This window comes from Giraffa tippelskirchi, chromosome 5 (genome assembly GCF_054371585.1).
Source record: "Giraffa tippelskirchi isolate mGirTip1 chromosome 5, T2T-mGirTip1v1.2.pri, whole genome shotgun sequence".
NCBI lineage: Eukaryota > Metazoa > Chordata > Mammalia > Artiodactyla > Giraffidae > Giraffa > Giraffa tippelskirchi.
In genome coordinates, this window is record NC_137279.1 from 159,084,065 (window position 1) to 159,100,200 (window position 16,136).

The window sequence follows — 16,136 nt, forward strand, 5'->3', positions numbered from 1 at the left end:
TCCAAGGGTCAAGTCAATTATGTCTCATTTTGATACCCTTCTCAGAAATTTACAAAAAAATTCCTCTCTAGACCATATATTTCCTACCTAATAATTCTAACCCAAACTTTCTCCCCAAGTTTCTTTTCTCTTCTATAATCTTCCTCTTATGTGACTACTAAGAAGCAGGCTAATCACCCCAGAAGAACAGAAGCTAGAAAAGTTTTCCCTCTTTTCAAGTACTTAACAGAATGCTACATGTTTCTGTTGGTTGGAGCCTGGGCTTGTTTGTATTTTGTCTTCTTTAGCTCTGAAAGAACCAGAAATGGCTGGAGTAGCCTTCTTAAAATGCAATAAGTTCACTCTAGCTGTCCTTCTGTTTATTCATTATTTTAAAACATGAAATCTCTGTGAGTCACTTTGGTTTGTAGAGGTCATACAGCTCATTTTGTGAACATTGCACTGACATTCTCTCATTCAACAGTTATTTACTGGCTATTTACTGTGTGAAAGCTGGGTGCAGTGGGGCAGGAGGTTGGGAAGGGAATTCATATTTACTGAGCTCTGTGTGTGCAAGCACTGTGACCTTTTGTGCATACTATGCTAAGTCTCTTCAGTCATGTTCAACTCTTTGTAACCCCATGAACCACAGCCTGCCAGACACCTCTGTCCATGGGGATTCTCCAGGCAAGAAGACTGGAGTGGGTTGCCATGCCCTCCTCCAGGGGATCTTCCCAACCTAGGGGTCAAACCCACAAATTATTTAATTTGCCTAAGAAGTATAAGTCATTATACTCAAAGGTTTCAGTATGGCAGATAGGTCTCTTCTTCCAGGCCAGCTACAGTTGTCTGTCTATAGCGCTGCATGGAGAAGGTTTGTGAGGCAGAGCTCAAGCATGATGGGAAAGGATGGCGAGATCAATCAATAATGACTGTTGTGTGAGAGGGGAGAGTGGTGACACAAATGCCATGAAAACTTCTATTTACTCATTGAACTCTTCCTGAATACCAACCATGTTATGAGCATGTGAAAGCACATGTGGATATAAATACAATACAAAGCAATGTGTGAGTAATGCCGGTGGAGGACCACAGACACACTGTACCAAAGAAATTGTAGAGGAAATGCTCTGGAGAGGTCAAGAAGTCATCAAGGAACTGCTGTTACATGAACTGAGCCTTGTGTATCAGTTAAAGATTCATCAGAGAAGCAAAACTACTATGACTGTTATGGAATAAGGAATTTATTATAGCAATTAGGCGTTGTATAATTATGGGAGGATCTGGGGATGTAAAATCCAGAAAGAGGAGCTGGAAGATCAGACATCAAATCACTAACTAGTCTTCCTGAAACACAGGCACTGGTAGATAAGTAGGAATTGCAAGGGAACTCTGGAAAGCCAGGATAAATCTAGCTGCTTAGATGGGACCACCAAGGGGATGATGGACAAGCCCAGGGAGATGGTTGACTTTGCATCGGGTGGTGGGCAGGGGGAGCTGGTGGTCCTCAGGGCCAGCAGTTGGAAAGAAGAGCTTGTCATGCAGCAGTGGAAACAAGACAAATCTGAACCTGCTAGCACCAGGTTCAGATTGAACCTCGTCGCATCTAATAAGACTTTGATCTTTCAAAATCCTTGCAAATTCTTTTCATCAACTCTAACCTGGTATTGCAAGAGATCCTGGGAAATGTAGTTCTAGCTTAGCCAAGTTGACACAATTTGAAACATCACACCTCAAAAAGTGAGACAAATTTGCATAAGAGAAGCAGTGAACATGGCTTATGAGAAGGTTTGTAAGCAAAGTTTTGGAGGTAGGAATGAGTAAGTTAGTGTTTAGGAAATCATGAGTAGATCAGCCTGAATATAGTGAAGAGTTCATGCTGGAAGATAATGGAAGATGAGACAAGAAACAAATATTGGAATCATTAAAAAATTCATTAACTTATTCAACCATTATTGAACACATATTAGCTATCAGGCACTGTACAAGTTGCTAAGAATATAGTGATGCATAAAAGAGTAAGATTTTGGAAGGTTTGTAATGTTACACTGAAATTCTTGTCCAGTTTTTGATCCATCTTTTGAGAACTAGTAAACTCTCCCAGTTGGAACAACTGGTCTGTTGAATTTCTGCCCTTAATTCAACTCAACCAGTGCTTAATTCAATTCATTCAATATTTAAGTTCCTTCTCTGGGCAAGCTCCTCAGAGGCACACTCTCTTTGTCCCCTCAAACTGTGAAATGTTCCTGCATCTAATGATATTAGTCAGAGTGGAAGTGTGAGTCACTTCTTTCCCTAGTAATGTTCTAGAATGATTTGTGCTCACATTTTACTTGAAATCATGATGTCCTCATTCCACAGTAAAAATACTTTACTAGACACTTAAGTGAAACAAACAATATGCAGATTAAATTGCCTAAAATCACCACATTTTTGTTAAAATAAATATTATTTCAGAATTCTGTACAGATGTTGATGCGTAATTCCCATTAGCTTATCTTGAGTAATCTGTGGTCTCTGTGCTAGTCATGGATAGCTCAGCTTAGTGTTGTGCCTTTTGCTTGGCATATGGGATCTCATTTCACCCTCATAGAAGCCCTGAAAGGTAGATACTCTCATTAGCCCCATTTAGCAGAAAAGGAAAGCAAAACTTAATAAGATTAAGTACCCTTCCCAGCATTATACAACTAGTAAGAGGCTGAACTAAGCACCCACTCCTCTCAACCACTCCACAGACAACAAAGGAGCAGCCAACCGCTCTAGAGTTTGGCAGCCGTTGACTTAAAGATCCTCCAGGTGACTCAGGAGGACCATTTTACAAGCAGAAAAGGTATCTAAGAAGTATCACTCATAGTCTTAATAGGTACAAGTTGAGGATAAAACATCTGTGGAAGGAAATCTGCAAAGAGCAAAGGAAACCTTTGAAGTCTATGGGCTACGCTCCAACGTTGCCAGTTGGCATGTGAGCATTTCCTCTAGATTCCAAGATTCAGGCATGGGTGGCTCAAACCCTTCCTTGTGAGAGTTGGAGAGCTTAAAGCATTGAGTGATGGGTGCTATCTTTCTTTACAGCCAGCCCCTATACTTATCACTGGTTCATGTGGATATGCTGCCGTGTCTGCTACACAGGCAGTGTAATGAGGATCTCATTGCATGGCATGAGTGCCCATGTATGAGAAAGAGCTCTGAATCTCTACAGAGTAAGAAGGGAACTGAAACTAAGGACAATATCTGATCTTTGAAGGGTTTGCCATAGAGTTGGGAGCATTTCCTCTTTTTCATTTCTCTTTTACCACTTTCTGCTGCCCTTGATCCTTACTGAATATTTCTATCAACGTGATAGACTCTCTGTATTTCTTGACATAAAGCCCAATCTCTTCCCTCTGCTGCAACTGGTGATAGATTGCTGCATCACTTTGTAGTTTACCGAGCAGCATTGTATTTAACCCTCATAAGAGCATAGTGAGGTCGACAGGGTTAGTACTATTCTTTCCATGGTACAGAAGAGGAAACTGAGACCACGAGAGAGGAAAAGACTTGCCCAGCTAGATTCAAGATTAGTCCCTGCTTTTTCTGCTCTTCATGTAAATAACGTCAGTCCTAGGATGAGAACACCATAGTTATGAGTCAGATATTTTATTTTTTAATCAAATTTTCACATGCTGGCATCCTGTTTTCTTTTGGACCCAATTAAAATTAATTTTTGGATGGGGACATGAGGTTGTGTTGGGATGGTGAGGGGGTGGACAGGAATCCAGAGTGCACAGCCCTATGACCAATGGGCAGCCTTGTTTACAGCACAGACTCTACAAATCAAATATGACAAATGGGCAGAGCCTCATAAGTATTCCAGCTCTTCACTTCCTTAGTTTGATTACATTGTACCGGATGGCATTTGGAACTCGGTTCAGGGTGAATAGGGCTGAATTATGCAATTTTCCAATATGCAATTAACTGGAGTAGCAACACATTCAATCTAATGGGGGCCACACAGAGACTGCATAATTCTTGGGAGCACAAGCTGATTATGCAGTTAAGTGATATGCACTTAACAGAAGTGCACCACATCTCTCTGATCCCATTTCTTCCGATAGATTCTTCACAGCACTTTACTCTAGCCTTTCTGCTTTTATGATCAAACATATTCTAACCTGTATCCACTTGAAATAACCTTACAGTTCATATGGAGATTCAGGATATATTTCTTTTAAAAATCAACCTTTAAAAATCTTAACTCTTAGATGCAAAAATGTATAAGTATATGAGAAAGGTAAGGGGTGAATCTGAGGCTCAGGATGTTTGAGTCGTAGAGACAGGGAACAATACCTGAACTGTACAATGTAGGATTCTTTGCTTTTAATTTCTTTCCTTTTTTTTTTTAATTGGTAAGGAAGTTGTATTTCAAATACAAACATGAGGTGCATGAAAAAGTTTCCTTTAACAGGTCTTTGCTGTCAGTATTTTTTTTAACTTGAAAATTGATATTGTAGAAAGGGGTCTCTTTTACGGGAAATGCCAATTAAATGACAGTTCATTGAGTATGGCCAGTTTCAAGCTACTCTAATGATGATGGATTGTTAATTTAATTTGGCAGGTCTCACTGGTTTACTGTGTGCTTGCTATATGACCTGAATTGACCTAACTCCTCTGGGGAACCCCAGAAGTATAAAATATGGCTAGCTGTCCTCAGCCTTCTTGGGAGGTCATGACTCATGCATACAAAGTAATTGAGGAACAATAAAACACAGCATATGATTAGATGTCCAAAATGGCTGTTAAAGAGAGTAAAAGATAAATGAAATCAGAAAGGGAGAAAATGAACTGAGCTGGGGTTTTTCATCACTAGAGGGAGACAGAGGGAGAAGCAAGGGTCAGTGCTTCACACATCAACCAGAAGTGAAGTCGCTCAGTCGCGTCCAACTCTTTGCAACCCCATGGACTATAGCCTACCAGGCTCCTCTGTCCATGGGATTTTCTAGGCAAGAGTATTCGAGTGGGTTACCATTTCCTTCTCCAGGGGATCTTCCCAACCCAGGGATCGAACCCAGGTCTCCCACATTGCAGGCAGATGCTTTACTGTCTGAGCCACCAGGGGAGCCCTGTATCAACTAAAACAACTCTGTAAAGACATAACTATCCCCAGTTTACAGATGAATAAACTGAGGCTCAGGGAGGTTGAAAAACTTGTCTATGATCAACAGGTAGTAGGAAACAGGGTGAGAATTTACAATCAGGTTTGTCTCCATACTTCCTCTTTGGAGGTGTTCAAAGCACGAGGCCGTGGAGACAGGCTGTGGATGATTTGGACATCTGTTGAGAGAATTAACGGCATGACAAGCACTCTGTCTCCCAATCCTGGGGTCCTGTGATCTGGGAGGATTTCAAGAAGCAGGTGGGAGTTTTGGTCTTCCTTCTTCTCACCCTCTCCTTCCCTCTACCCTCCTCTTCTCCTTACTTATCTGTTTTTTACATAATTATTGCTTTTTCTTCCTTTTAAAATATAAGGAGACATATATATACTAGTTTATTTGGCTCTTTTGGATCTTAGTTGTGGCATGTGAAGACTTGGTTGCAGCATGTGGAATCTAGTTCCTTGATCAGGGATTGAACCCAGGCCCGTTGCACTGGGAGCAGAGTCTCAGCCAGTGGACCGCCGGGGAAGTCCCCAAAGTAAAAGCAATGTCCAATGTTTACTCATGAGTTCTCCAAATGTTGGTATCGTGTTTTAAACATTTTTTATAAATGTATATATACACAGTCTCTGGCATATAGCCCCTGGGAACAGGACAGAGTAGTGGTTAGTGAGCTTGAGTACAGTCTCTGCCATTTACTGTATCACCCTGGGCAGATATTTAACCTCTTTGAGGCATGATTTCATCATGTATGAAAGAGGAATAAAAATGGTACAGACTTCTATTACTATTATGTACTATTTATAATCCTGCATATAATAGGATCATGAAGATCAGCTCAATTAATAGAGGCAAAATTGTTAGCTCAGTGTTTGACACATACTGAGGGCCACAGACTTTCTGCATTTCCCTCTTTTACTTTGGCTTCTTTTTCTCTTTGTAGGCATTGAATTAATTTTGAGCTAAATCATTAAACTTTCCACTTTTCAAACTGTTTCAAATGAGTCATTTTACTTGTTTTCAGCTTCTCTAATTCCAAGCCTGGCTTTTTTCTTGACTTCAGAGGCAAAGGTGAGTGGTGTTCACTCCACGCAAAACAGGAGTGTTGACCCAGCTGTAAAGGTGCTCCCCCTCCTGGATTTCTGAGAGTGTCAGGCTCGAGAGGTGGGGCCCTGATGTAGAGGGAAGGAGCTGCCAGGGCTGGATAAGGTTTTGCCTTCAACTGTGAGCAGAAATGTTTCAGGCCTTAGGCAGTTTCCAGGGAGGCCAGCTCCCTGCTGGATCTTCAGACTCCTTAATCTGTCAAGATGGACAGAGTGCTGCCTTCCCTCCTCTTCTTTCATCCTCTTTCCTCTCTCTTTTCTCTGTTTATCCAATCACTGCCATCTTCCCTCTCCTGCTTCCCCCCTCTAGATCAACACAAAATTTTAATCAAAACTGTCTGCCTTTGAGCCTCTTTACCAGGCCTCCTGCCAGAGATGCAGCAATGAGAAGCAGGGCTGCAGAGCATCAGATAGGAGTCAGGCAGGTCTGGGTGAAAATTCCTGGTTTTACTGCTTAGTCACTCTGTGACCTTGGACAAATTCTCTAACCTCTTTGTGCCCCTATTTCCTTATTAGTAAAATAAGAATAATAGCTACCTCATGATTTAGTGTTTTTGTAAGATTTAAGTGATAATCTGTGCATATTAATGAGCACCTAGTAGGTGTTTAGGGAATTCCCTGGTGGGTCAGTGGTAAAGAATCTGCCTGCCAAGCAGGAGACCTAGGTTTGATTCCTAGGTCGGGAAGATCCCCTGCAGAAGGAAATGACAACCCACTCCAGTATTCTTGCCTCCGAAATCCCATGGATAGAGGAGCCTGGCGGGCTGTAGTCCATGGGGTTGCAAAAGTGTCAGACATGAGTTAGAGGCTAAACAACAGCAGTAGGTATCTAAGATACATTAGTTTTATTTCTCATTTCTATGGCCCAACCAAATGGATGATTTTAATTTCAAATCAGATTTGGAGTTTTTTGTTGTTGTTGTTTTTAATGTAAAGTTGATTATTTTATTTATAGTTTTAAAACGAATGACTATATTGGGGAAAAAAATCATTGCAAAAGTAAGAATCAACCTAATGTTCAACTTTCTTCATAATAGCCAAAGACTAGAAGTAACCAAAATGTCCTTCAGTAAGTGAATGGATAAACTGTGGTTATAATGTAGCCAGACCATGGAACCCAATAGAAATCAGCAATAAAAAGGAATGAACTATAAGTGCACAGAGTAAGATGGGTAAATCTCAAAAACATCATGTTGAGTGAAGGAAGACACATACAAAATGGTGCATACTGTATGATTCTATTTATATGAAATGTTAGAAAAGACAAATGTAATCTATAGTGATAGAAAGCAGATCAGTGTTTGGAGCCAGAAGGAGGAGTGGGGATTGACCGGCACAAGGCAACATTTTTGGATGATGGAACCTCATCCAAAATTAATTATGGTGGTGGCTATATGAATGTGAAAGAAAGTGAAAGTGAAAGCTGCTCAGTCATGTCCAATTCTTTGCAGCCCCATGGACTATACAGTCCATGGAATTCTCCAGGCCAGAATACTGGAGTGGGTAGCCTTTCCCTTCTCCAGGGGATCCTCCCAACTGGGGAAGGGATTGAACCTAGGTCTCCCTCATCGCAGACGGATTCTTTACCAGCTGAGCCACAAGAGAAGCCCAAGAATACTGGAGTGGGTGGCCTATCCCTTCTCCAGCGGATCTTCCTGACCCAGGAATCGAACCAGAGTCTCCTTCATTGCAGGTGGATTCTTTACCAACTGAGCTATCAGGGAATGTATTACTTGTCAAAACTCATGGATATGTACAATTAAAATAGATACATTTTTACCTTGTGTTGACTCTACCTCAATAAAGCTGATTTAGAGAAATAAGAATCAAGAGAAGACAACAATTTGAATAACTCACACTTGATAAGTACCTGGTAACAGTAATTTTTCCTTTAACATCCATCATTTAAAGAAACAGAAAAAAACTCCTTTGTTGTACAGATATTCCAGTAAGAGGTATTAGACACTCCTTGGAATGAGGAGGAGTTTTGGGTGTAGAGTGTTATGCTTTCATGGTTTGGGAAGGAGAACATCTGTTGTCTCCCATTAGCTTTGTTCCTTTGTCCCCAGAGGGTAAGGGGTGTGTTATATTACTTTATAAAGCCTTCTCAAATTCTGCCCATCTTCTTTTGCCCCCCCACTTTTCCCCTTTCCTTTTCTTCCTTTCTTTGTGTTTCTTTGCCTGCCAAGTCCTGTGAGGTTCTGAATCACAAAAAAACAGATCACCTCACATTAATCTGAAAAGCCAGGTTCAAACAGGAAATGTAAGCAGGAAAATTTCAAACAATTGTCTCGAGATAATCCAAGACAAAGTTCTGCTTTTTGCCTTGTATTCATAATAATCTGGGTTTCTTTGCCTGAATAATTACGTCTAATTCTTCATTACACTCCTCATCTGTGCCAGAGGAGAAAGATGGTGAGTTCATGGTATTTGGAATTTATAGATCAGAAAGAAATGCTTACAAAAGATATAAACCCTTTGGAATTACTTGTGGTAAACACATTTTTTTGGTAAACACATTTTAAAAAGAAATTATTAAAAATTCTCACTGTAAAAGGCTGAGAAATAACCATGTTCATTCTTTGGTGAGTATCTCTTGTTTATTTTCTATATTTTTATTTCTTATGCTTAAGCATAAATATGTCATACTTTACAACTTACCTTTTTCAGTTTCTAATATGCTTAGAAATTGTTCATATCTGCACATGGATGAAGTTGAACCATATGAAATTGCTCTATTTGTAGATCTAAACAGGAAGGAATTAGCAGTTTTATGTAGTTAACATAATATATCTGCTTCAATATTTTAATGGCTACATAGTATTGCATTGTATGGCTGTATCATAATTTAAAAAAATCATCCCCCTATTGATGGATATTTAGGTTATTTCCATTTTATTTTCCTAATACAAACAGAACTGTAATGAATACATACACATATGTAAATGTATATATATACACACATGTATTTTTTGTGCATATCTTTGCAAATAAATGTATATAAGTAAACATACATATATATGTTGACATCTTTGTGTATATATATGTGTGTATGTTTCTTGGGGTTTATATGCGTATGACATCTTTGTGTATATACGTGTATGTTTCTTTGTATGTGTGTATAAAGGGGTTTACACATTTCACATTGTGATCATCATTGCAAAGTGTTCTCTAAAATGACTTGTAACAATTTATACCCTCTAGAATGTGCTTTCCCCCTACACTTTCAATAATCTGATGGGTGAGTTGGTTTTTTTTGAAATATTCTGAAATTAGTTATTTTATTCGGTAAAAAATGTAAGAAAGACCTACCATGTGCCCAGTTCTGTACTAAACTTGAGGTCAATATGTGCATAATTAATATGGGCACTGCCCTCACAGTGTGTGTGTGTTGACTGGTGAGATGACTAATGTGCACACACATACAGTGACAATGATTTCATTGTCATAATTACCAATCATCTCTAGCAAGATTAACTGAAAATACACCAACTGCCTATGCTGAGGGTCCACTGGAGTCGGACAGAACAAGTGTTATTCCAGCTCTGCCACTTACCAATCTGCATAACCTGAGTTTACTTGTAAAATGGAGATAATAGTAGTAGTGCCCTACTATTAATCGTGGTATATTAGTAGTAGAGTGTTGTGAAGATTAAATATACAATACAAAGCACAGCACCCAGGCCTTAGTAACGACTCTGCAAAAGTTAGCCACTGCCATTTGCCTCCGTTTCAAGAGCACCAGCTTCATGTGTCTATTGCTATCCCCCTTCTAATGTGGCATTAAATACTGAATAAAAAGGATTTCTTACGTGGTGTGTCTGTCCCTGAGGAGACAGGGACTATCGCTCCTCTCATTCTGAATGAGGTACTTCTATTAATACAACCTGGTTGCTAAGGCTTCTACTCTAAGGTTATTTTATTCTAAGAACTTTAAACATTGCCTGTCTCCTCAAACAGAGGGATTTCTAACTGCTATTAACTCCAGTTCTTTAAAAAAATGTTTTAAACTTTTTATTTTATATTGGAGTATAGCCAATTAACAATGCTGTGATAGTTTCAGGTGCACAGCAGAGCAACTCAGTCATACATATACATGTATCCATTGTCCCTCAAACTCCCTTCAAAATACCCAGTTCTTGATGAAAAACGGGCCATTTCAATTACCAGCGTATTTTATTATTTTCTTGGCCACACTCTATGGTGTGCAGGATCTTCGTTCCCTGACCAGGGATCAAATCTGCACCTCCTTGCAGTGGAAGCTCAGAACCTTAACCACTGGACCACCAGGAAAGTCCTCAATTACCAGTGTATTTTAAAAGGAAGATGGTAAGGGATGACCTTGTAGATATTTTTAACCAAAATAGAATGGTGCAAAGTTAAACCATGGAGACATTTACCCATAACAGACAAATTTCCTGCATCCATTATTAATGTTTCAGCAAATACTGTTTTCTTCCAGATATGTAAATTTTGTGTTTACTATAGTAGCATAAGCAGATGGGTGGAAGAGCACCTGGTCCATTATGCACTACTATGAAAGTACTGTAGTCCATAAACATGCAGCTTCCTTCTCCAGGACATTTATTAAATCTGCTCCAATCAGTTGCTTGTTCAATGCTTAGGTGGTTGCAGCAACTGCTGCTCAACAGAAACTGTGAGAAAAGATCAGAGAAATGTCAACAGTTGACAATCTAACAAGAAGCCATTGTCCCCACTGGAAACTCAAGGGGAAGGACCTGAGTGCATATAAATAGCCTTTGGAATGAGGCACCTTGATCAACTGCTGAGGATACCCTGACAACAGGGACAGGTCTGGATTGACAAGAAGCAGCAAGGACACTGCTAAAATGCCACTCAAACGCAGGGTTGAAAGCATCTAGCACACTCAGACCCAAGGTTGATTGTGTTGGGATTCCATTGCCATAATTATTTGTAATCAGTAAGTGGCTCACAGGCTACCTAGAATAGGCTGCTCGTTCTCTCCCCGAGGGTCCTAACCTAGTGAGGGTCAGTGGACTCCTTTGACCATCTGATGAAGTTCTAGTCTCTTTGCCCAGAAAAAGAATCCTAGGATGTATAAATACCTAGGATTTCACCCCATAATCTCTGGGGCTTCATTGATGCCCCAGAAGCTCCAAGGGTCCTGGATTAAGAAATCCTACTTTAGGGGCCCTGGTGGCTCAGATGGTAAAGAAACCCTGCTTTGTGCTCTTTTTTTTTTTGTTAATCCTTCACTCCCAGCAGTGAACTGATACTTTTTTCTTTTCAGGATGGATGTCTACTGGTCTACCCTACATTTCCAGAGTTTAGCCTTCCTTCAAGCCCAGTTCTTATTCATACCGTAGTGCTCTGAACTTTTAGGGCACTTGTAGTTGGTAACAACTTAGTACCCAGTTATATCTAGGACGTCCTGAGTCTATCACTCACACAGCATTGAGATGTTCATCCAGTCAACACATATTTAATGAGTGCCTACTATGCGCCAGGCAATGTTCCCAGATGATGATTATATTATATTAACATCAGGATCACATAACACAACTTGCCAAATTCCCCACTAGACTATGTGTCCTCAGTGGCAAGGACCAGATCTCCTACCTTGCCACATCTTTTTCTCTCTATTTCCACTCATCAGCAAAGGCTCTGTTCCAATGTCCTCTCTCCTGGACTGGGTTAGGAAATCCTCTTGAGTACTCTCTGGCATCCTGTGATTACCACATTAGAACTTCTCGGCATAATTTTGAAGTCATCGGTTTCCATGCCTGTCTCTCCCACTGCATTTTCATCCAGGGAGGGGTCTTATATCCAGTACAGGGCCTGGAAATGGCGAAACTCAGTAAATATTTGTTGAATATCTAAGCTTCACTCACCTCCAGGCCTTCAAACATGCTGTTCTCTCTATCTGAAATATTCTTCCTCCTTTACTGTTTGCAAATTCTTATCAGCTTAAACATCACTTCCTCAGGAAAGCTTTTTTTTTTTTTTTTAATTCCTAGGTGAAATTAGGTCCCCTCACAAAAATGCTCTCCCTAAGACTTTGAACATCTTCCTTGTTTAATATTTATATTCCTTGTTAGAATATCAGCTTCATCAGGGCAGGGGTCATGGCTATCTTATTTTCCCCTGTAAGAAAAGTGAAAGTGTTTGTTGCTCAGTTGTGTCCAAATCTTTGTAACCCCATGGACTGTAGCCTGCCAGGTTCCTCTGCTCATAGAATTCTCTAGGCAAGAATACTAGAGTGGGTAACCATTCCCTTTTCCAGGAGATCTTCCTGACCCAGGGATTGAACCCATGTCTCCTGCGTGGCAGGCAGATTCTTTACCGTCTGAGCCACCAGGAAAGAACCAAGACATTGTATAGTCCTTTACTATTCAAAGAGTGGTTCAGGGACCAACAGCACTGGTATTCCCTGGGAGCTTGCTAGAGATGTATAGTCTTAAGCTTTACCCCAGACCGAACGAATCAGAATCCCCAGGTGATTTCCATATACATTAAGGCTTGAAAAGCTGTAGTCTACTCCAAATACACTCAATAAATATGTACCAAATGAATAACAAGCATTGAACTGAACAAAATGGAACCAATTCAGCCTTGGTACCACTGTTGTCTAGCACAAAGCCTGGCTCAAAGCAGGCACTCAGTAGGTGTTTGAGGAACAATATTGTTTTCTATTCATCCATCTTCACTGTGTTTTCTTCAACTAGCTTATAAGCCGAAAGTTGGGGTCTAGGATCCTATTTTGATCCTTTTTCTTTTTTTTTTAAGTTGTGAAACTTTATGGAGAGATAGTTAACAGCAAATTTCCAACATAAGAACAGCATGCTTGGCTTCAGTCTGTCTTTGTTTAAGTTGTGGTTGTCCCTTCACATGCTTCCGGCATCTTAATGGGCTCTAGACTTGGTAGAATCTCCTCCTTGACATCAGGACCACCTTTGAGCTTATCCACAGTCTTCAACAGAGCCAGTTCCTATTGATCAGCTTCCATAACAGGCCCTTGAGCAGGTGCCCCTTCATCTTCACTGTCCTGAGCAGGTATAATATCCTAACTCTCAGTTGGTGGTTTCCCTAGTTGAGATTTTTTATCACTGGGCTGCTGAGCAACCAGAGATCCAACTGGCTGGAAGACTCTCCATCATCTCCATGCAGAGTTGGATCTTGTGCTTACATGCCCACTCATATTTTCCAACTTACTCCCTGGCCATATTGCTATGAGGATCTACTGGCTGAGTTTCATTCAGTGAGGAAGAATCAGGAACATGACCTCCCTGGCATAACTATTGTTGGCCTTTTTTTCTTACCTCTGTATCTTCTAGTTCTGTGCCATATGCATAGAAAGTACTCAATAAAGACTTGAAGCTAGCCTGATACTTCAAGGTTAAGTAATACATCATCCACTGGATTGGATTCAAGCTAGCTATTTTGAAGGGCAGGATACATGTAAAGTGATTAGGGACATTTCCAGTGGTTTGACACCCTCAAGCCTGAAGAGCTGTGCTTTTAGTCTTATTCCTCATCTCCATATGGAACATCCCATGTACGGTAACAAAATGGAGAGGCCATAGCAATGAGAACTTTGGTTTCTGGCTTTCACTGTTTTCACAGGACACTGGTTTGAAGAGGCCTAATGATGCCACTTGGGCTTCCTCAAGTGGCATCAGCAGTAAGGAATCCACCTGCAATGCAAGACATAGGTTCGATCCCTAGGTCAGGAAGATCCCCTGGAGGAGGGTATGACAACCCACTCCTTGCCTGGAGAATCCTATGGACAGAGGAGCCTGGCGGGCTAGAGTTCATAGGGTTGCAAAGAGACACAACTGAAGTGACTTACCGTGCACACCTGCACAATGATGCCACTTACAGAAGCAAAAACAGTGAAACAGATCCTTCTGAGTAGTATGTTTAGTAAAACTATCTCTTCCAGATTTTCTCCAGGAAAAACCATGTGCCTTTTGGCATTTGGTCTTAGTATTAGGACAACTTCCAGACTATGGGCAAAGGCTTTGTATAGGTTCAGCAGCTCAGTCGTGTCCGACTCTTTGCGACCCCATGAACTGCAGCACACCAGGCCTCCCTGTCCATCACCAACTCCCAGAGTTTACCCAAACTCATGTCCATTGAGTCAGTGATGCCATCTAACCATCTAATCCTCTGTTGTCCCCTTCTCCTGCCTTCAATCTTCCCAACATCAGGGTCTTTTCAAATGAGTCAGCTCTTCGCATCAGGTGGCCGAAATATTGGAGTTTCGGCTTCAACATCAGTCCTTCCAATGAACACCCAGGACTGATCTCCTTTAGGATGGACTGGTTGGGTCTCCTTGCAGTCCAAGGGACTCTCAAGAGTCTTCTCCAACACCACAGTTCAAAAGCATCAATTCTTCTGTGCTCAGCTTTCTTTATAGTCCAACTCTCACATCCATACATGACTACTGGAAAAACCATAGCCTTGACTAGACAAAGTAATTACTTTGTTGACAAAGTAATGTCTCTGCTTTTTAATATGCTGTCTAGGTTGGTCATAACCTTCCTTCCAAGGAGTAAGCATCTTTTAATTTCATGGCTGCAGTCACCATCTGCAGTGATTTTGGAGCCCAGAAAAATAAAGTCAACCACTGTTTCCACTGTTTTCCCATCCATTTGCCATGAAGTGATGGGACTGGATGCTATGATCTTAGTTTTCTGAATGTTGAGTTTTAAGCCAACTTTTTCACTCTCCTCTTTCACTTTCATCAAGAGGCTCTTTAGTTCTTCTTCACTTTCGGCCATAAGGGTGGTGTCATCTGCATATCCGGAGAAGGCAATGGCACCCCACTCCAGTACTCTTGCCTGGAAAATCCCATGGACAGAGAAGCCTGGTAGGCTGCAGTCCCTGGGGTCGCTAAGAGTCGGACATGACTGAGCGACTTTACTTTCACTTTTCACTTTCATGCATTGGAGGAAGAAATGGCAACCCACTCCAGTGTTCTTGCCTGGAGAATCCCAGCGACAGGGGAGCCTGGTGGGCTGCCGTCTATGGGGTCGCACGGAGTCAGACACGACTGAAGTGACTTAGCAGCAGCAGCAGCAGCATCTGCATATCTGAGGTTATTGATATTTCTCCCGTCAATCTTGAGTCCAGCTTGTGGAACCAGTCTGTTGTTCCATGCCCAGTTCTAACTGTTGCTTCCTGACCTGCATACAGATCTCTCAAGAGGCAGGTCAGGTGGTCTGGTATTCCCATCTCTTTGAGAATTTTCCACAGTTTATTGTGATCCACACAGTCAAAGGCTTTGGCATAGTCAATAAAGCAGAAATAGATGTTTTTCTGGAACCCTCTTGATTTTTCGATGATCTAGCGAATGTTGGCAATTTGATCTCTGGTTCCTCTGCCTTTTCTAAAACCAGCTTGAACATCTGGAAGTTCACAGTTCACATATTGTTGAAGCCTGGCTTGGAGAATTTTGAGCATTACTTTACTAGCATGTGAGATGAGTGCAATTGTGCAGTAGTTTGAGCATTCTTTGGCATTGTCTTTCTTTGGGATTGGGATGAAAACTGACCTTTTCCAGTCCTGTGGCCACTGCTGAGTTTTCCAAATTTGCTTTGTAGAAACAGGCATATTGATACATAAGATTAGGCTATTTTTTTTAATTAGAAGAGAATAAAACTTGGATTTAGAAATTATATTAATGCATCTAGTGAATACTCTTGATGTTTCCGGAGAAGACTGCCCTGAATTCAACTCAGATACTTCTTGAGCACTTCTTAAGTTTGGTGGTACAAATTCAATCTTTGATCTTGAGGAATTCTAGTCTAGAGAGTAGATTAGATCCTGAATTTTTTTTTTAAATTTATTTATTTGGCTGTGTCGGGTCCTAGTTGCTGCACGTGGGGTCTTCATTGTCACATGCAGAATCTTTCCTTGTGGCACACAAACTGTCTAC

The 16,136-nt window shown here is 40.9% G+C and overlaps 1 pseudogene; it reads right to left on the bottom strand.

The window, feature by feature from the left end:
- Nucleotides 1-13,061: 13,061 nt before the first annotated feature.
- LOC145507898 (putative G antigen family E member 3) lies at nucleotides 13,062-13,394 on the bottom strand (annotated as a pseudogene).
- Between the last annotated feature and the right edge of the window lie 2,742 nt (nucleotides 13,395-16,136).